Source organism: Stenella coeruleoalba (genome assembly GCF_951394435.1).
Source record: "Stenella coeruleoalba genome assembly, chromosome: 17".
Classification (NCBI taxonomy): Eukaryota; Metazoa; Chordata; class Mammalia; order Artiodactyla; family Delphinidae; genus Stenella; species Stenella coeruleoalba.
This window is the reverse complement of record NC_137163.1, coordinates 11,247,047-11,268,673: the sequence shown is the minus strand read 5'-3', so window position 1 is coordinate 11,268,673 and position 21,627 is coordinate 11,247,047. Positions and strand designations below refer to the sequence as shown.

The window sequence follows — 21,627 nt, the reverse complement described above, 5'->3', positions numbered from 1 at the left end:
ACTTGCATTTCTATCAGTGAAGGATGTTAGCTCCTTCCTAAGTGGGCCCCAAGGCAACTCAAAAGAATGTACACTTTGGAATTAGACAAGAGGGAGTTTGAATTCTCATTTCACCGTTTGCTAGTTGTTTGAGCTTGGGCAAGAGGCTCAGTAACTCAAGGCTCTGTTTCTCGATCTAAAAAGGTGTAAAATCATGGTGTTGAGAATTATGAAATATATAAAATATATATGAAACATAACCAAATATAAAAATTCAGTTAACTTTTCTTTAAAAGACCATATAGTAAATATATTAAACTTTGTGGTCATTTGCTCTCTGTCACAACTACTTAAATTGGCAATTGTAGCATGAAAGCAGCCATGGACAATGCCCCAGTGGCTGGATCATGATAAACACTTAAAAATGATTATTTTTTTCCTTGCTTTACTCCTTTTCTAGACGTACTTTTCCTAGCAAAGCACTATGAGGTCCTTCTCTACACTGCACCCTGGAGGAGCTGAGCTACTGCTCTGCTTGTGTGTTGGTAGCCACTTATCTTGTCATCTTTTGGATCCTTATGTGTAACTTCTTTTTGCCTCTAATTGACATGTGCTTTCTTTGACATGAAGGTTAGGAAACTTCAGCATTTTCCATAAATGACTACGATGCTCAGCAGTTAATAAACATCCTAACTTTGAGAATTTTAACTAGTTAAGAGATTACTGGAAGCAATATAGATCTAAAGCAGGGTCAGTAAACTACCGCCCTTGGACCAAATCTGGTCCATTGCCAGTTTCTAGAAGTAAAGCTTTATTGGAACCCAGCCATTCATTTGTTTACATATTGTCTACGGCTGCTTTCCCAATACAATGGCAGAGTTGAGTACTCGTGACAGAGACCATATGGCCCACAAAGCCTAAAGTATTTACTACCTGGCTTTTTACAGAAAAATTTGATGACCTCTAATCTAAAGAGCTGATCTCTGGAGACAAATTTAGGGGTTAGACTCCTGAAGGTCTGAACTGATAAATATTATTGTGGAAGTAAATTAGACTTGAGAAAACAATAAACATCAGAACAAGGGAAAAAATAGCCTGGAAGATCTAGAACTAAGATGCATTTCAGTGAAATTAGCTAAGGTGGTGGGGAGCAGATAGGCATGAATTCAGACATTTGGGGTCAAAAGACATAAATTCCTTTCACAGCTCCATCACTTTCAAGCCTGTGACCTTGAACAAATGGCCTTGGTCTTGAAGAATTGGTTCCTTAACCTGTGAAATAAGGATGGCAGTACCACCTTCATCAGAGAATTTTTTTAAGAGCCAATGAGATAGAGTACTCTGCTTTATACCAATGTTATTTTTATATAGTTATGACTCATAATAGGCATTGGAAATATGTTTGCTGAGTGAATTAAATTAATTCATTAATTGAATTGAAGTACATCTCTAAGGTTGTTGGCAAATTTCTAGGATTGTACATCACAGTATATGTTATTTTAACAGTCAAGTATGGGTTAAATTCATCCTTGCCCAAAGTTCCAATTATATTTTCTTTTTAACTCAAATGATATTTTAGGCTTTTAAATTTAAGATGAACTTCCAATCTAGCCACTTTCAGATCCCCGTAGATGACGTGCCATGTGTAAATTGATAAAAGTCATGAAATGCCATTGGACTCACTCCATACTGATCAATGGCAGGAGGTTTAAGCATCCTTGACTCTCGTGCAGGGATTATTCCATCACTGGGCCTGGAACGACCAGTCTGTCTCAGAACCATTAGAGCCATATGGGATAAAAAAAACCTTCTCTATTCTTCCTTCGGCCTAGGGGCATGATAATATGCTGGCAGCTTGGGTAAAACTCATGTTCCTACCCCCTGAGTCTTCCGGCCTTGAAGCAGATACACAATGTTCATTGATTTGTAGGCATGTACAAATAATATCTTTGGGAAGGTGCAGGAAGGATCTAGTTGCTCCTACAACAGGGAAGAGAGGGGAGGAAGAGTTAGGCAGTTAAGATGATGATAGAGAAGGAGGTCTGCCTTGAGGGGGGAAAAATGGGGTGAATTTAAATGAAAACTTCTTATTCTGGGAAGACGCTGGCAGGATTCCCAGATTTCCGTTTGTGTGAATGGCATTTGGTTCAATTAGGTTTCCAGCCTGTGATGTGCTCCAGCTGTGATTTGTGCCTGCCATGTCAGTGATTTACTCTCTGCCACTTTTAATCCACACATTTTCAGGGCTGGTGACAACACGTACTGGCACCTAATTTGCAGTGACTGGTGTCATTCTGACATCAGAATGTCATAAAATAGAAAGTACCTATAGGGAAAATTTCTTGTGATTGTGGGGCATGGAGGAGTTAGGGTGCCCAGAGAAAGAGCCTTCGGAAGACCTGTGCCCAGATTCCAAGGCAAGCTCATTCTCTCCTCTTTGCTTCACCTACATTTATCTCAAATACTGTGTGTAAGTAAATATTCTAACCGTTTTACAGATGAAGGAACCAAGACTGAGATGAGGGACTTGTGCACAGTCATTCAGGTAGCAAGTATTAACTAAATAGAGAACACAGGTTAGTTTGTCCACATTCTTTTCATTCTAAAGGGCTGTTCTTATAAGCCCTGGCTGGATCTTTTAGTATCAGGAGTGTCTTTTGTGACATTCTCTTCCTATTTCCTTCCTTCCTTCCTTCCATTTTAGAACTTAGAATTGTTGGAGTTCCATCAGACAATCAGCCCATGCCAACAAAGTAATTTTAATTTGGTGGTGTCAGAATTTGGAGTGTTTGTGAATAAAAGCACGGTGGCCCACTCACCACCAAATCCAGTGCCAAGCCAACTCCATCAGAGTTGTTCAACTAATTTATACATATTAGTTAATTTTTAAAAGAGAGTGGTTAACTTTTTCTGTAAGGGCCAGATGGTAAACGTATTAGACTTAGTGGTCATTTGGTCTCTGTCACAGCTCTGCAGTTCTAGCGTAAAAGCAGCCACAGACAACCTGTAAACAAATGAGCAGGGCTATGTTCCAATAAATCTTATTTACAAATATAAGCAGCAGGCCAGATTTTGTCTGTGGGCCATGACTTGCTGACCTGTGTCGTCGACTGCCTTTAGCTTTAAGTGGCTGAGCTGGGATTTCTCTGCAGTCTATGGCAGATAGACAAGATAAAAACAAAGAGACTGCCTGGGGAAACATCTGATTGGCTTTAGTGCCTCCCAAGAGTTCCAGCTTCCCTGGTTTTTGTGTGATGAGGTGAAAGGAGCGATCACTGGTGACCACAACAGACAGACCCAGGAGCAACTGCCCCTGTGAGGCTAAATATGGAGAGGTCAACTGGTGGACCTCAGTACTCAGGGACAGAACTGGGCTTGAACTTGAATACTTCTAGAGACACTGAAGAGAAGATAAAATAAGAGGCTGTCCGTGATGGTGCTGGTGGTGGTAGAGGGATTTAGGGACCAGTGTAGGGACAGAAGTCATGCCATTTCAACCATCTGCTCTGACATCAAAGTCAAACTTACTTTGAAAGATGGAGAACAGTATGGAGATTCCTTAGAAAACTAAAAATACAACTACCATATGAGCCAGCAATCCCACTACTGGCCATACACCCTAAGAAAACCGTAATTCAAAAAGACACATGCACCCCAACGCTCATTGCAGCACTATTTACAATAGCCAGGACAAGGAAGCAACCTAAATGGCATGCATTTCTTTTACCCTGTGTTCTAAGCAGCCAGGACACTTTCGTTCATCTATCCAGCCATCTGCTCCCTCACTGACTCATTCATTTACGCATTCACACTAATCGTGTTAACTATTTACTATGTGTCAAAGACTTGCATTGCAGGTCTCTGCCCTTGAGAAGCTTAGAATCTAACGGCCTGGGCCTGGCAAGTGACTAACAAATGCAGTGACATCTTGTGGGTGCCATGATAGGAGTTTATATAAGGTACACAAAAGAGGCACAGATTCGTGAGTGAGGATCGGTCTCAGGTCAGAATACAGGCATACCTCACTTTATTGAGCTTCGCAGATATTACATTTTTTACACCTGGAAGGTTTGTGGCAACCCGGCATCCAGCACATCTATTGGTGCCATTTTCCCAACAGCATTTGCTCACTCTGTGTCTCTGTACCACATTTTGGTATTTATCACATTTCAAATTTTTCCTTATCGTTATATTTGTTATCGTGATCTGTGATCACTGATCTTTGATGTTATTATTGCAAAAAGATTATGACCTCCTGAAGTTTCAAACGATGGTTAGCCAATTTTAGCAATAAATGATTTTTTATTTAAGGTATGTACATTGTTCTTTTAGACATAATGCTGTTGCGCACTCAATAGACTACAGTATAGCGTGAACATAACTTTTATATGCACAGGGAAACCAAAGAAATTGTGTGACGGTATTGCAATATTCGCTTTATTCTGGTGTCTGGAACTGAACCCACAGTATCTCTGAATTGTGCTGATACAGGGCTGACCCACACTCAAAAAGTGCGGAGGAGGATGATGACTCAAACTTAGCTTAAGTTGTTTGCTGTTGAAGTTGATGCTTAAACCATTTAATAAACAAGGTAAATGCCTCCTGAGCTCCCATGGAGGTGTGGAAACGCTTAGGGATCAACACCTGCAAAGAATAAGTGCCCCACCAGGTTGGAAAAGCAAAGAAACTGAGGTCTTGCTGCCTTTTGTATCACCAGACTCGGGGAGATGGCCACGCCATTCAGGTTTTCATGGATTCTGTTTCTATGGCATCCTAGGGCTATCATCACACATGGTCACACTCTCCCATATTATTCCATAATTTGTCATGAGGAATGAATATGGAAAATTCATTCTGATGCTTTCGCTAGATACAACTCAGTAAGCATCAGCACATGTTGTTATCAGTGTTAACATTAATTATCCAGACAGCTAGTGTTTCTACAGGGCTTTAGCATTTGAAGAAAATGTTCATACTTATCTTCTCTTTTTTTCTGATCCTACAGCAATCTTATAAGACTGGATGAAGAAATGGAGGTTCAGAGACATGAAATGGCTTAGCCAAGTTCTCACAGTTGATTAGTGGCTGGAGCTGAATCTTAAGCCTGGTTCCCTAATTCTAACTTCTGGCTCAGAATGCTTTAAAATCCACCATGCCAATTTCACCTCTGTTGTCTCCCTCTGCTGCAAATATTCAATGAGCATCATGAAATAGTATTTTTTAAGATAACACAGAAGGGCAGGGAGGATAGAGTACTGTGAGCTTAAAGTTGGGAGGGAAATCAATTGCCGGGGATTTGTTCTATCAGCTTCTGCCCTCCAAATGGGCAGGGTGTATTCATGGTCATAAATGTAAGCTAATCCTCTCTTAGACTCTGGGAGGTCATAAAAGGAAGGCTTAACGTGGTAGGGAGATTTTGAAATCTCTAAGGAGAGAGAATGAATCCAGTGATTTCACTGTTTTGGGCTGGAGATAAGCATGAGCATTATGAAGAAGGAATGTCAAGTAAGGATTTCTAAGTATACTTAGTCTTGCATTCTGTGTAAGGATCAGAAAAAAAAGGGAGTGGGTATAAAAAAAAGGATTTTCAATCTTTCTTACAGTCTAACAAGTATTTTCTCATTGGTTATCTCATTGAATCCTCCCAAACATTTTGGAAGTATCATTATTATTTTTAAGTAGTGTTATCACCACCCTCATAGAGTAGAGGGGAAAACAGACTTAGTGAGATGAAAAACATGTTCATATTCACTCAGTATGTGACAGAGCTGAGAGCTGCCTCTTTCCTAGTTCTATGTGAGGTCCAGGCTCTTCTTGGCTTATTTTTCTCTCTACTGAAAATCTTATCTGTATTTTATCCAGATGGAAGGAGATCTCTATCCTTTTTGGCCCCTTGCCATTTTCACTGCTAGAGGATAGGGCAGCACACTAGTTCATCAACGTCACACACAATCTGACACATACACAGAGGAGATGCTGACACATACACAGAGATGTTCAGGACATGTTTGTCATGGGAGAGTGAGGCACTGATTCATGGATTAATGGGTAGAAGCCACCATGGATGTGTCGTTGACCGAGATCACAGTACCTCATGGACTATGGACATATACTCCCAGGGACCATCTTTATACTCCCAGGGACCATCTTTTAAATCCTTAAATGTCAGAGCTGGAAGAGGTCTGAGGTCATCTAGTCCAATCTCCTGATATTGCAGACAAGGAAAATGAAGTCACACTGGAGAACTATCTTGCCTAAGGCTACACAACTTTGCTCAGCTCTGTAGCCATGGATCACCACTTCGTAGCTATGCACAAAGGTACAAATGGTCATGAGGTTGGCCCGTTCAGCAGGGAAAACTATGCATGGTGCTGAAACATGCACTAGGCCTAATAATGCATGGAAAGATGGAACAAATGAATAAATCCATTTTCATTCCTGGAAAATGATGCTAAATGCAGGCCTTACTGAGAGTGAGTCATTCTGTCCTTATTGCCAGGAAAGGCAAGATGTGTCTGGGTGTCCACTCCAAAAAGAGATAGTCTTAGAGCCCATTCACTTCTAACTTTTAAGGACTCATTTACTTCTGGGTCCAGAAAACCCTGACTGACAGGTACAAGTCTCCTCTACCTTTCCAGAGCCACCTCATTTAGCAAGATGTTAAAAATCTCTTGTCTCTTTATTCAGAGAAATCAAAGTTGATTCTACTGTCCTCTTCTGCTTTTTGGTCTCTGCAGAATTCTTGAGGATCCAGCTTCCCCTTTCAAGAAATAATCTGCTATCTCATAGATAAATGCAATCACAATGGCCATTCACGTTTCTGAGGAACTTATCTGGAACAAAGGTATCTCTGTGTAAGGCTAAGGAAATAAGGAAAACCTCCTTTTTTCTTATTTTTTTCCTGGACCTTTTAATGCTACTGGGGTAAAATTGAGTTTCTACAATGCTGAAACTGCAACAAGAGCAATTAACAGAAATATGGATCAAGGTCAAGCCAAAGACTCCCTTCTCTGAAGGCTTTCGAAGAACCTACCTGAACAAGTGAAATGAATTTGTATGTCCTTTTAATTGAGGATGCACCTGCTCTGGAAATCAAACATTGAATTTTTATAAATAATGGGTAATTTGTGTCCAAAAGTATAGCTAAACAAGGAGGACATCAACTCAGAGTTTGGCAGTGCGGGTTCTGCTCTATCACCATCATTTGCAATTTGTGTGACCTCAGGAAGGCAGGTCCCTTACAGTCTCCCTAAGACTCAGTTTCCTTATTTGTAAAATGGAGATAATCAAACTTATCCTAAGAGGTTAACTGTGAAAAGAACTAGCACAGTCTGAGGCATCTAGTTGGTCCATGGTTTGATTTCAACTTGGGTGTGAAATTTTGGAAACTAGGTTTCAATGGAATGAACCCTGGGCAAGTATGACATTGGGCAAGTGACCACTCCACTGGACCTCAGTTCCCACACCTGTTTTCTGAGTGTAGATGGGATGATTTCTGAGAGTTTTTCAAGCAGTAGTAATTATATGCAAATTATATTATATGAAAAGTACTTTATACATGTATGCGTATGTATATACATGTGATATATGTCCGTGTGTGTGTGTATATATACACACACACACAAACACACACACACACAAACACCCTGGAGTTAAATAATATCATCACTGGAAAGAAGAAGGAGGGAAGGTTGGGAGAGAGCAAGTAAATATCCAAGGTCACAACACCAAAAAGTGGAAATACTGGGATGTAAACCAGATCCTGAAGACAGTCAAGACCCCACACGGCTCTGCCATGTGATACTGTCATCTCAGAGATGGTGCCACGTTGGAATATATAGGAATGTTGGGGGCAATCCTAAGACACCTTGATTCCCATGCCAGCCCCTCAATGATTCCAACACTGTCTTCTTAGGTCAAGTCTCCTTGAACTTAGACAAAATTAGACAAAAATTAAATAATCTACAATCTTTTCCTTCTTATTTAGACCAATAACCAGCAAACTGGCTATGAGCCCCCATCTAGGGTGGATGATTTCACTCCCCTTCGAATTCCCTGTACCCTCTGGACACATGGCAGGGGCTCAATGCCTGCTTCCTTGAATTGAGCTTACCATGTACTTTGTCCATCTCTGTTTCCTGCTCTTGTCTTTGCAGCACTTTTATTGAATTAAAGCCTGTTTTTAAAACAATTATCAGAATCTTAAAGTAGAATAGATAAAGGAGCATTTATTTTAATGCTTTCTTGTTTTAGGAAGGAGACTGCATTCACAAAGTGAGCTGATGGTAGAGGAAGTTCTTTCTTCAGTGCAGGATTCTTCTCACCCCACTTCCACTGCCTCAATCAAACCCCACTGCAGCTCCTATTCCTACAGCTGCGCTAAGTGGCAAAAAGCATCTTGGCCCTACAATGTTAGAATGGATTGTGGTATTTCTGCATTATATCAGGTGGGCTAGGAAGATTCTGGGCCAGGGACTCCGGACTGCTATTTACAAGTATACATGACTGACTTTATTCTGAAAGCTTACTGTGATGTTGTGATTTATAGTAAGAAATAAATATTTGGTCTTGGACCTCCTTCCTGGCCCAGAGCTCCTAAAACTCTTGGAATTTCCTAAGTCATGAGCGAAATCAAGGTGTTTTATTTAGGTTAATGAGGTGACTTTTGGAAGCCCCTAGGTAACCTAAGGATGGGGGTTGGTTGCCAGGAGAACCAACCATAAAATTAGAGGGTTGGAACCTTCAGTCCTGGTGGAAATCCCCAGTCAGTCTCCCCTACCCACCCACCTCCAGGGAGGGGAGAGGGGCTGGGGGTTGAGTCAATCGCCAATGGCCTATGATTTAATCAATCATGCCTGTGTAATGAAACCTCCATAGAAACACAAAAGGATGCGGTTCAGAGAGCTTCTGGGTTGTTGAACAGCTGGGGATTTGGGGAGAATGGGACACCTAGAGAGGGCATGGAAGCTTTGCCCTTTCCTGTACCTCGCGCTATTCATCTCTTCTATCTGGCTGTTTCCCAGTTATATCCCTTGATAGTAAACTGGTGAAATAGTAAGTAAAATGTTTCTCTGAGTTCTGTGAGCTGCTCTAGCAACTTAGTGGAACTCAGGGAGGGAGTTGTAGAAACCTCTGATTTATAGCCTGTTGGTCAGAAGCACAGTTGACAACCTGGGCTTGGGATTAGAATCTGTAGTTGGGCTGGGGGCAGCCTTGTAGAACTGAACCCTTAGCCTATGGAATTTGCCTCTAACCCTAGGTACATAGTGTCAGAATTGAGTGGAATTGTAAGACACCCATTTAGTATTGGAGTATTGCTTAGATGTTTGGGGAACCCTCCCCACTGAAACTGGGTGCAGAACTCTTACCTCCCAGCTAAATGCAGCAATAACAAAAATCAATCAAGTGAGATGCTACCCAAAGAATAGGAGGGCCTTGGGGGAAAGGAAGAAGAAGAATCAGCAGGAGGAAAAATGTGTGGGCTAATATTTTATTCATTTATCCCCTGTGAAAACCCTCAGTGGGCTATGCCATTTTACAGCAAGACAGATTTGTCTCTGAGATATCTGTCACTAGAAAAAAAAAAAAAGGTGTCTTCAGTCTTGTCAAAATTGGGCTTGGGCCAATGAAGTCTGTGCATCTGGGGTCTCTGAGAGGGATGTGCGGACAAAATCTAATTGTAGCTTACTGAGGAGTTAGTCAAAGACACTAGAAATGAAACCAGATTGGGAGGAAGAAAGGAAGAGAATGTTTATTGATTACCTACCATGCTCCCAGTCAAGACAGTGCAGAGGCTTTAACTCACAAACCTACAAACCCAGATTCCCAACTCTCCAGTTATATAACCTAGCAATTTATTTAATCTTCCAGTACATTATAAAGTTTTTATGAGCAATAAATTAGATCAGTCAAATAAAGTTCTTAGAACGCTCCCTAGCTTGTGGTACAACTTGATAAGTTTCATCTCTTATTATGATGGAGTTTTTGCAATGTGTGTTGGGGTGGGAGAAGGGGCAGGGAGCAGGGGGTGCTTTCAGTTGCCTCAGTGACCAGGGGTATTACTAATATTCAGAGCTCAGCTTCCAGAAATGTTTACTGTCTTACAATGTATGCAACAGACTTATACAAAAGGGGGTTTTCCCCACCCCAAATGTCAACAGTGCTTTTGTTGGGAAACACAGAGCTAGGACCTATAATGTGGGTTGCATAATTTTTAATCATTACCAAATACTATAAGGTCAGTTATTATTACCCCTAATTCACAGATGAGGTAACTAAGATTTTCAGGAACTTGCTCAAGGTCTAAAAGCTATTAATTAGCATTGCTTGGTTTTGAATTCACACACTTCTCTCTCTAAAATGAATGTGCTTTTTGCTACACTCTGCTTTCTTGATTACAGGGATCCAGATATTGGTGTTTGAGTCCTTCAGAAAAATGGAAAATTGGGGGTGAATCCATGTATTGCTATCGTAATTTGAATAGGAATATCCTAATTGGGTGGAAAAAAATAGCTAATTTACAGGGCGACTGTTGAAGTTCAGCAGCTTCAGCTGTGTGAGAAGCTGCTCATTAGCCAGGAGGGAGCTTGTCTTACTAATAACCGATCTCTCCTCCATCAGGAGCCTCTACTATCACAGATGGTGTGATCACACCACGGAGATGCCCTGGGCATCCACAGTGGCTGCCAGAACACCCCATAAGCTTCCCACAGAGGTGTTCTGAGCTAATGTGTGGAGGTATCTGGTAATTAAAGGAAGGGTCAAACACATCAACATTATACAGTTGAGGGCACTAGAGGAAAGCACCTCTGCGAAATATATATTTTTCTCCGATTTAAAAAATGAATCAGGAAAGCAGCCTCCAAAGGATTCCTACATCTACTTCCCAGTGTCCATAAAATCCCTTGGATGGGGTGGAATGCACCGTTACTCAGCATCTGATTTAGTCTGTGTCTACATTCACTTATTCATTTAACAACTATTTCTTGACTCCTTTCAAGGACAAGCCATTGTGCTAAGAAAACTGTGGATACAGAGATGAATGTAAGAGGACCTTCAAGACGGCGGAGGAATAAGACGTGGAGATCACCTTCTTCCCGACAAATACATCAAAAAAACATCTACATGTGGAACAACTCCTACAGCACACCTACTGAACGCTGGCAGAAGACCTCTGACTTCCCCAAAAGCAAGAAACTCCCTACGTATCTGGGTAGGGCAAAAGAAAAAAGAATAAACAGAGACAGAAGAATAGGGATGGGACCTGCACCAGTGGGAGGGAGCCGTGAAGGAGGAAAGGTTTCCACACACGAGGAGCCCCTTCGCGGGCGGAGACTGCGGGTGGCAGAGGCGGGGAGCTTCGGAGGCACAGAGGAGAGCACAGCAACAGGGGTGCAGAGGGCAAAGTGGAGAGATTCCCGCACAGAGCGGATCGGTGCCGACCGGCGCTCACCAGCCCAAGGGGCTTGTCTGCTCACCGCCGGGGCGGGCGGGGCTGGGAGCTGAGGCTCGGGCTTCGGTCGGAGCGCAGGGAGAAGACTGGGGTTGGCGGCGTGAACACAGCCTGAAGGGGCTAGTGCACCACGGCTGGCCGGGAGGGAGTCCGGGGAAAAGTCTGCAGCTGCCAAAGAGGCAAGAGACAATTGTTTCGGGGTGTGCCAGGAGAGGGGATTCAGAGCTCTGCCTAAATGAGCTCCAGAGACGGGTGCAAGCTGCGTCTATCAGCGTGGACACCAGAAACGGGCATGAAATGCTAAGGCTGCTGCTGCACCCACCAAAAAGCCTGTGTGCGAGCACAGGTCGCTCTCCACACCTCCCTTCCAGGGAGCCTGTGCAGCCCGCCACTGCCAGGGTCCCGGGATCCAGGGACAACTTCCCAGGGAGAACACACGGCACGCCTCAGGCTGGTGCAACGTCACGTTGGCCTCAGCCGCCGCAGCCTCGCCCCACACTCTGTACCTCTCCCTCCCCATGGCCTGAGTGACCCAGAGCCCCCTAACCAGCCGCTCCTTTAACCCTATCCTGTCTGGGTGAAGAAGAGATGCCAGAGGGCAACCTACACGCAGAGGCGGGGCCAAATCCAAAGCTGAACCCCAGGAGCTGTGCGAACAAAGACGAGAAAGGGAAATCTCCCAGCAGCCTCAGGAGTGGTGGATTAAATCCCCACAGTCAATGTGAGGTACCCTGCATCTGTGGAATACCTGAATAGACAATGAATCATCCCAAATTGAGGAGGTGGACGTTGGGAGCAACTGTAGACTTAGGGTTTGCTTTCTGTGTCTAATTTGTATCTACTTTTATGTTTATCTTAGTTTAGTATTTAAAGCTTATTATCATTGGTAGATTTGTTTATTGATTTGGTTGCTTGCTTCCTTTTTTTTAATATATATATTTATTTTTTTCTTTTTCTGGTTGTGTATGTGTATGCTTCTGTGTGTGATTTTGTCCGTATAGCTTTGCTTTTGCCATTTGTCCTAAGGCTTCTGTGTGTCCGTTTTTCTTTTACTATAGTTCCTAGTGCTTGTTGTCACTGGTGGATTTGTTTATTGGTTTGGTTGCTCTCTTCTTTTTCTTTTAAATTACTTTTTAATTTTTTTATTTTAATAATTTATTTTTATTATTTATTTGTTTATTTTTCCATAAATTTATTTATTTATTTTTGGCTACATTGGGTCTTCGTTGCTGCTCGCAGGCTTATTCTAGTTGCAGCAAGAGGAGGCCACTCTTCATAGTGGTGCATGGGCTTCTCATTGTGGTGGCTTCCCTTGTTGCAGAACATGAGCTCTAGGAGTGTGGACTTCAGTAGTTGTAGCACACAGGCTCAGTAGTTGCAGCTCACAGGATCCAGAGCACAGGCTCAGCAGCTGTGGCGTATGGGCCCAGCTGCTCCACAGCAACTTCCTGGACCAGGGCTCGAACCCGCATCCCCTGCACTGGCAGGTGGGCTCTCAACCACTGCACCACCAGGGAAGCCCTATTTTTTATTTTAATAACTTTATTTATTTTTTCCTTCTTTCTTTTTTCTTTTCTCCCTTTTCCTCTGGGCTGTGTGGCTGACAGGGTCTTGGTGCTTCAGCCAGGTGTCAGGCCTGAGCCTCTGAGTTGGGAGAGCCAAATTCAGGACATTGGTCCACCAGAGACCTCCTTGCCCCTCGTAATATCAATTGACGAGAGCTCTCCCAGAGATCTCCATCTCAATGCTAAGACCCAACTCCACTCAGCGACTAGCAAGCTCCAGTGCTGGATACCTCATACCAAACAACTAGCAAGACAGGAACGCAACCCCACCCATTAGCAGACAGGCTGCCTAAAATCACAATAAGTTCACAGACACACCAAAACACACCACCAGGTGTGGTCCTGCCCACCAGAAAGACAAGATCCAACCTCATCCACCAGAACACAGGTACCAGTCCTCTCCACCAGGAAGCCTACAACCCACTGAACCAACCTTACCCACTGGCGGCAGACACCAAAAACAAAGGGACCGACAAACTTGCAGCCTGTTGAAAGGAAACCCCAAACACAGTAAGTTAAGCAAAATGAGAAGACAGAGAAACACACAGCAGGTGAAGGAGCAAGGTAAAAACCCAACAGATCAAACAAATGAAGAGGAAATAGGCAGTCTACCTGAAAAAGAATTCAGAGTAATGATAGTAAAGATGATCCAAAATCTTGGAAATAGAATGGAGAAAATACAAGAAATGTTTAGCAAGGAACTAGAAGAACTAAAGAGCAAACAAACAATGATGAACAATGCAATAAATGAAATTAAAAATTCTCTAGAAGGGATCAATAGCAGAATAACTGAGGCAGAAGAACGGATAAGTGACCTGGAAGATAAAATAGTGGAAATAACTACTGCAGAGCAGAATAAATAAAAAAGAATGAAAAGAATTGAGGACAGTCTCAGAGACCTCTGGGACAACATTAAACACACCAACATTCGACTTATAGAGGTCCCAGAAGAAGAGTAAAAGAAAGGGACTGAGGAAATAGTTGAAGAGATTATAGTTGAAAACTTCCTTAATATGGGAAAGGAAATAGTCATTCAAGTCCAGGAAGCACAGAGAGTCCCATACAGGATAAATCCAAGGAGAAACACGCCAAGACACATATTAATCGAACTAACAAAAATTAAATACAAAGAAAAATATTAAACGCAGCAAAGGAAAAGCAACAATTAACACACAAGGGAATCCCCATAATATTAACAGCTGATCTTTCAGCAGAAACTGTGCAAGCTAGAAGGGTGTGGCTGGACATTTAAAGTGATGAAAGGGAAAAGCCTACAACCAAGATTATTCTACCCAGCAAGGATCTCAGTCAGATTTGATGGAGAAATTAAAAACTTTACAGACAAGCAAAAGCTAAGAGAATTCAGCACCACAAAACCAGCTTTACAACAAATGCTAAAGGAGCTTCTCTAGGCAGGAAACACAAAAGAGGGAAAAGACCTACAATAACAAACCCAAGAAAATTAAGAAAATGAACATACCTATCAATAATTACCTTAAATGTAAATGGATTAAATGCTCCAACCAAAAGACACAGACTGGCTGAGTGGATATAAAAACAAGACCTGTATATATGCTGTCTACAAGAGACCCACCTCAGACCTAGGGACACATACAGACTGAAAGTGAGGGGATGGAAAAAGATATTCCATGCAAATGGAAATCAAAAGAAAGCTGGAGTAGCAATTCTCATATCAGACAAAATAGACTTTAAAATAAAGACTATTAAAAGAGACAAAGAAGGGTACTACATAATGATCAAGGGATCGATCCAAGAATAAGATATAACAATTGTAAATATTTATGCACGCAACATAGGAGCGCACCTCAATACATAAGGCAAATGCTAACAGCCATAAAAGGGGAAATTGACAGTAACACAATCAAAGTAGGGGACTTTAACACCCCACTTTCACCAATGGACAGATCATCCAAAATGAAAATAAATAAGGAAACACAAGTTTTAAATGATGCATTAAACAAGATGGACTTAATTGATATTTATAGGACATTCCATCCAAACACAATAGAATGCATTTTCTTCTCAAGTGCTCATGGAATATTCTCCAGTGTAGATCATACCTTGGGTTACAAATCAAGCCTTGGTAAATTTAAGAAAATTGAAATCCTATCAAGTATCTTTTCTGACCACAAAGCTGTAAGACTAGATATCAATTACAGGGGAAAAAAATACAAACACATGGAGGCTAAACAATACATTACTAAATAACCAAGAGATCACTGAAGAAATCAAAGAGGAAATCAAAAAATACCTAGAAACATATGACAATGAAACACGACCCAAAACCTATGGGATGCAGCAAAAGCAGTTCTAAGAGGGAAGTTTATAGCAATACAATCCTACCTCAAGAAACAAGAAAAATCTCAAATAAACAATCTAACCTTACACCTAAAGCAATTAGAGAAAGAATAACAAAATAACCCAAAGTTAGCAGAAGGAAAGAAATCATAAAGATCAGATCAGACATAAATGAAAAAGAAATGAAGGAAATGATAGCAAAGATCAATAAAACTAAAAGATGGTTCTTTGAGAAGATAAACAAAATTGATAAACCATTAGCCAGACTCATCAAGAAAAAAAACAGAAAAGACTCAAATCAGTGGAATTAGAAATGAAAAAGGAGAAGTAACAACTGACTCTACAGAAATACGAAGGATCATGAGAGATTACTACAAACAACTATACACCAAAAAAATGGACAGCCTGGAGGAAATGGACAAATTCTTAGAAAAACACAACCTTCTGAGACTGAACCAGGAAAAAATAGAAAATATAAACAGACCAATCACAGGCACTGAAATTGAAACTGTGATTAAAAATCTTCCAACAAACAAAAGCCCAGGACCAGATGGCTTCACAGGCAAATTCTGTCAAACATTTAGAAAAGGGCTAACACCTATCCTTCTCAAACTCTTCCAATATATAGCGGAGGGAGGAACACTCCCAAACTCATTCTATGAGGCCACCATCACCCTGAAACCAAAATCAGACAAAGATGTCACAAAAAAAGAAAACTACAGGACAATATCACTGATGAATATAGATGCAAAAATCCTCAACACAATACTAGCAAACAGAATCTGACACCACATTAAGAGGATCATACACCACGATCAAGTGGGGTTTATCCCAGGAATGCAAGGATTCTTCAATGTATGCAAATCAATGTGATACACTATATTAACAAATTGAGGATAAAAACCATATGCTCATCTCAATAGATGCAGAAAAAGCTTTTGACAAAATTCAACACCCATTTATGTTAAAAACCCTCCAGAAAGTAGGCATAGAGGAAACTTACCTCAACTAATAAAGGCCATATATGACAAACCCACAGCCAACATTGTTCTCAATGGTGAAAAACTGAAACCTTTTCCTCTAAGATCAGGAACAAGACAAGGTTTTCCACTCTCACCACTATTATTCAACATAGTTTTGGAACTTTTAGCCACAGCAATCAGAGACAGAAAAGAAATAAAAGGAATCCAAATTGGAAAAGAAGAAGTAAAGCTGTCACTGTTTGCAGATGACATGACATTATACACAGAGAATCCTAAAGATACTACAAGAAAACTACTAGAGCTAATCAATGAATCTGGTAAAGTAGCAGGATACAAAATTAATGCACAGAAATCTCTGGCATTCCTATACACTAGTGATCCAAAATCTGAAAGTGAAATCAAGAAAACACTCCCATTTACCATTGCAACTAAAACAATAAAATACCTAGGAATAAACCTAACTAAGGAGACAAAAGACCTGTATGCAGAAAACTATAAGACACTGATGAAAGAAATTATAGATGATACAAACAAATGGAGAGATATACCATTTTCTTGGATTGGAAGAATCAACATTGTGAAAATGACTATATTACCCAAAGCAATCTACAGATTCAATGTAATCGTTATCAAACTACCACTGGCATTTTTCACAGAACTAGAACAAAAAATTTCACAATTTGTATGGAAACACAAAGGACCCCAAATAGCCAAAGCAATCTTGAGAACGAAAAATGGAGCTGGAAGAATCAGGCTCTCTGACTTCAGACTATACTACAAAGCTGCAGTAATCAAGACAGTATGGTACTGGCACAAAAAGAGAAATATCCATCAATGGAACAGAGATAAACCCATGCACATATGGTCGCAAGAATATACAATGGAGAAAAGACAGCCTCTTCAATAAGTGGTGCTGGGAAAACTGGACAGCTACATGTAAAAGAATGAAATTAGAACACTCCCTAACACTATACACAAAAATAAACTCAAAATGGATTAAAGACCTAAATGTAAGGCCAGACACTATAAAACTCTTAGAGGAAAACATAGGCAGAGCACTCTATGACATAAATCACATCAAGATCCATTTTGACCCACCTCCTAGAGAAATGGAAATAAAAACAAAAATAAACAAATGGGACTTAATGAAACTTAAAAGCTTTTGCACAGCATAGGAAACCATAAACAAGATGAAAAGACAACCTTCAGAATGCAAGAAAATATTTGCAAACAAAGCAACTGACAAAGGTTTAATCTCCAAAGTTTAAGCTTTAACAAAGTAAAGAGTTAAAGGTCCCAGACAACAGTACCAGGAGGTAAGAATTTGAATGTGGGTATGGAAGTGGGTTTCTTAATAAAGTTTTTGAAATGGAAGAATACTGTTATAGGTTGAATGGTATCTTGTTAAAATTCATACATTGAAGTCCTATTCCCTAGTACCTCAGAATGTGGTCTTGTTTGAAACTAGGGTCATGGTACATATTAGATATAATTAGTTAAGAGAAGGTCATATTGGAATAGGGTGGGCCTCTAATACAATATGACTGGTGTCCATATAAAAAGGGGAAATTTGGACAAAGAGACATGCATAGAGGAGAGACAGAGGAGACACAGGGAGAAGCCAGCCATCTACAAGCCAAGGAAAGAACCCTGGAACAGATCCTTCCTTCACAGCCCTCAGAAGAAACCAATCCTGCCAACTCTTGGATTTTGAACTTCCGGCCTCCAGAATTGTGAGGCAATACATTTCTGTTGTTTAAGCTGCTCAGTTTGTGGTACTTTGTTATGGCAGCCCTAGAAAACCAATATGATGTCAAGGAATTATGAGGTTAGGTTTTGGATGGTTGATCCATGAGACTGCCTCTAGTGGATACCATTGGTACTTCACTCTTATTCCCTTGGATGCCTTCTACTGTTTCACCAAGCTCTGCCCCACTTCCTCCCCACTTTATTGGGCTTTATCTTCCTTCTGGAGGATAGCCCTCAGGCTACAGGAGCAGCTTTGCCCTCACCTGCAGACTGTGGGAGTTTAGAATCTCCATCCCTATACCCAGTGGTCCTAGACCAATGGCTGAAGGGTGAGGGTAGAGGAACAGCCAGCTTTCTGGGCTCTGAGGTGGAATCTCCACTACAGAGGTCTCCAGCAGGATAAGGATGAAGCTCCCTTCCACAGGACTTCATCTGACATCTCCCTCTTGGACTGCTTCCCCATTTTTTTTTTTCCACCAGATTCTCCTGGAAGTACTTCTTTCATAAATCACTTGCATCTGAATCCTCATCTCAGGATCCGCTTCAGGGGACCCCAGCCTAGGATAATGTTGACTCTTCACCCAGCACCTAAAATGACTAAAGTTGGGGTAGGTAGTAAGGCTGTGATTTCGCCACGAATACAGGAAATGAGATTAGTAAATGCCAGCTAGGGTGACAGTTGAAAGGCAGTATGGACAGATAGCATGTTCCTTAGAAGACAGTATTGGCACAGGGATGAAATAAATAACATGAGGAGGTCACAAAAGGGACCTAGGAAAATGTCAACACAACATCTATATCCTTGGCACACAGGCAGTCACATGTTATTAAGAATAACACGAGCATACTTATAATTATGATGCAACATAAGTCACAGCAGATAGATTGAATAGTTCACACACCTTGATTCTTAGCATGTTGTTTTACATCTTCTCGTTGTGCTCCAAGAGTTAAGGCAACATGTGTAACTTGTATCAAGGAAGTGACTTTTTCACCTGCAGAATTTGGCTCTGTGTTAGTGAAATGTTTTGGAATTTAAAGTGAAATTTTCCCTTTCTTTAAAATGTCTAAATGCTGTGTTGATAAATGTCACAGACAATAACGAATGTGCTGGAATGTGCTGAGGATAATGGGAGTTACTTTCTCGTTCACCTGAACCATGACTTCTGCATTTAGCAAGAATAATGAATGTAATTTAATACAGCACCTTTGTAGGGAAGTGACTCAAAACACTTTTCAAAGAGAATATTAAAATGCTGAATTATGCAATAAAGACATAGATTTAAGCAGATAATAATAGATCACCTAGTTACAAAAGCACACAATGTAGCAGAGGGTACATTTATTTAAATATGCATTATATTGTTATTAGGTAGAAGAATGATCATAGAAAGAGAAGTCGATATGGAATAAGGAAAAAAAACGTCATATAGAGATTAAACAGCAATTTTAATGAATAGAGCCAGCACTACATACTGCAAAGGGCATGAAATCTAGACTCAGATGGAACATAATTTGATCTACCATGGGTGATCTTGGTGGCTTCAAACAGTCAGTTAACCTATTTGAGATTTAATCTCCCTACATATGTAAAATGAACTAATATTACCTGCTTTTTAGGGTTTTTAATGGGGAATTAATGAGATAATACATATTTTAGCAGGTGCTCAATAAAAGATAGCTTTTTAACATATTATCCTTATTATCAATGAGATGTAATAACTATAGCCACCTTTTAATTATTCATAAGGTCCTGCTACACACTTTAACATATATCAGTGACATGCCACTATACGTTAGGTTTTGAACGGTTGATCCATGAGACTGCCTCTAGTGGATATTACTGGTACTTCACTCTTATTCCCTTAGGCGCCTTCTACTGTTTCATCAAGCTCTGCCCCACTTCCTCCCCACTTTATTGGGCTTTGTCTTCCTTCTGGAGGATAGCCCTCAGGCTACAGGAGCAGCTTTGCCCTCACCTGCAGACTGTGGGAGTTTAGAATCTCCATCCCTATACCCAGTGGTAATCCTTAACTATCCCATCGCTCTCTATTTCATGGAATATAGTCATAAATCATATATAGCACTTGAAGAAAAAAATTGAAATTCATCTAGTTTAACCACTTTATTTAATACATAAAGGAATTGAGGCTCAATGAGGTGAAATGATTTGTTTGTAATCATACCTAATTGTAGCTACTATTTTGTTCCAGGGACTCTGCCCTGCACTTTATATGCATTACTATATCAGATTCTTATGACAAGTTTATGAAGGAGGTGTTCTTATTTATCCCTGAAGAAAGTGAGGCACAGAAAGAGGAAGTCATTTGCCTAAAATTACACAGCTGTCCAGATGGCATAGCTGGTTTTCAACCTAGGTCCAGCTGACTCCTCAGCAGGTGTTTTCTGAGTCCCTACTTTCCTTCCACCTCCCCACCTGTGTATTCCTACTGAGCTTGCATGGAGCCAGGAAGCAGCTCAGGCCTTACTTTACTGGTAGTTATGCAAACAGGTTGCTGCTAACTACTGTCATTTCTCCGTTGCTAGAGATTTTCTGTGTCCCTGTGGGAAAACAAAAAAACTACTATATATTGTTGATTTTGTTTTTAACATCAAACAAAAGGTGAGACTTAAAATGCATTTTCAGATAATCCATATTTTATGAGAAGTGTTTGCTGGTCCACTGGCCATAGGACACAAATTCACACAAAAAAAGATTACTCTGTTGAATTTTTATAAGTCCTTGTGGCTACATAGTTTTTGGTTTTGTTTTGTTTTGTTTGGCTATGCAGTTTTTTGAATACAGGACAAAGGTAAACTATCAGCTACTTTGTTTTTATTCATCTTATTGAAGTAGAGTTGATTTACAATATTGTATTAATTTCAATTGTACTACAAAGTGATTTGGTTTTATATATATATATATATATATATATAATCTTTTTTTGGATTCTTTTCCACTCTGCGTTATTACAAGATATTGAATCTAGTTCCTTGTGCTATATACGACATCCTTGTTTTTCAAATATCAGTTACTTTGAAATGACGACTAAGGAAATGATGGTTGAGAACACAGAACTTTCACATCAGGACGCCAGCATGACTTTCTAAGCCTGCAAGATCCTTGGCAGTAGCCTTGTCTAGTAAATCAGCGTGTCAAAAGCAACAGTAACCCTTCCCACGGAACAGGAATAAAACCACTGAACTCTCCAAGGTGGACTTGGAACAGAAGTCTCCAAGACAACCTTGATACCCCTCATTCCTTTCTCACTCATTGAGGGCAAGTACAAGGGGTGATGGAATTCCTTTAACCTAATCAAGAGGCTCACTAATCCAGAACGACCCTAGAGGACCCAGATAAGAGAGTGAATTAATTGCCCATTGTAAATATCAGTATCCTTTGGCCAAGCCACCAACCGTTATTCTCTGATGTAACATGAAAAATTTTTACTTGGACTGGAACCCAGGAAGCAAATTAAAAAAATGTAATAGTTCATTTTAGCTTCCTGACAACAATCAGGGTAGGAGGATTTGCCACCAGAAATCCAAGGGAAACCAGATCAACGGTGGGATGTTTTCG

General features: G+C 40.7%; 1 long non-coding RNA gene across 1 annotated transcript in view; it reads right to left on the bottom strand.

Moving 5' to 3' along the window:
* Window positions 1-21,627, bottom strand: part of LOC307175713 — a 173,455-nt gene that overhangs the window by 6,606 nt on the left and 145,222 nt on the right. The window lies entirely within an intron of this gene.